The following is an 890-nucleotide window of genomic DNA, read 5'->3' on the forward strand; positions in this document are numbered from 1 at the left end:
CCTCCACTCTTAAGGGGGAGATTAATAATAATTCTAAAGTTATTCTTTGCCTGGTTCAAATCCGTGCTGAGGCAGATTTTTTCTTGTTCCTAAAAAATTATTTGCGTGAGAAAATCGTTTTAACGACTCAAACTGGTATTATTTGTAAATGAGCGCTTCCATTTTCAATGGAAGAATAAATCAACAAGTTTATGAATTTAGAAAAATTATATCATTTCAAGCAATTTTAAGTTAAAAACATTAAAAACTGAAAGATTAAAATTTTTTATCGAACACTTTTTAAATTAGAAGTTAAATTATTTTAGTTTCGAATCGTTGCAAATTAATAAATGTTCAATTGTTATTTATACATAGAAATTTTTAAAAACATTTTATAAAAATATATTTTCTTACTAAAAAATCACTTTAAATATTTTCAGGTACCTCCAAAAAAAAATTCATGATCTCGAAATCTTTTCAAATGCCTAAAAACCTAACAAGTTTTGTATTAAAATCTTTAAAAATCTACATTTTCCTTTAAATGTTTTGGAAAGTTCCCATTATTATTTTTACAGCTTTGGAAATCGTTAATTTTGTAAGGAATCTATATAAATTTCTTTTATATTTTGAAACTTTTCAAAATGCTTGAAAATCTTCTAAATTTTTTGTTTGAAATCTTAGAAAATCTACATTTTGTTTAAAATTTTTTGACATTCTTTAAAATTTCAACTTATTTTTGAACTTGTTCGAAACTTCTAAATATCTCTTAAAATTATTCCTATTTTTTCAAATTCATAACTATTCAACTTTTGTTTATTTATCAAAATTTGCTATTATTTTGAAATATTCCTAAATATTCTGCTGAAATTCATTTTTCGAAATAAAAAATTGATTTTAAATTTTACCAGGAA

The sequence above is a fragment of the Belonocnema kinseyi genome, chromosome 6, assembly GCF_010883055.1.
Source record: "Belonocnema kinseyi isolate 2016_QV_RU_SX_M_011 chromosome 6, B_treatae_v1, whole genome shotgun sequence".
Classification (NCBI taxonomy): domain Eukaryota; kingdom Metazoa; phylum Arthropoda; class Insecta; order Hymenoptera; family Cynipidae; genus Belonocnema; species Belonocnema kinseyi.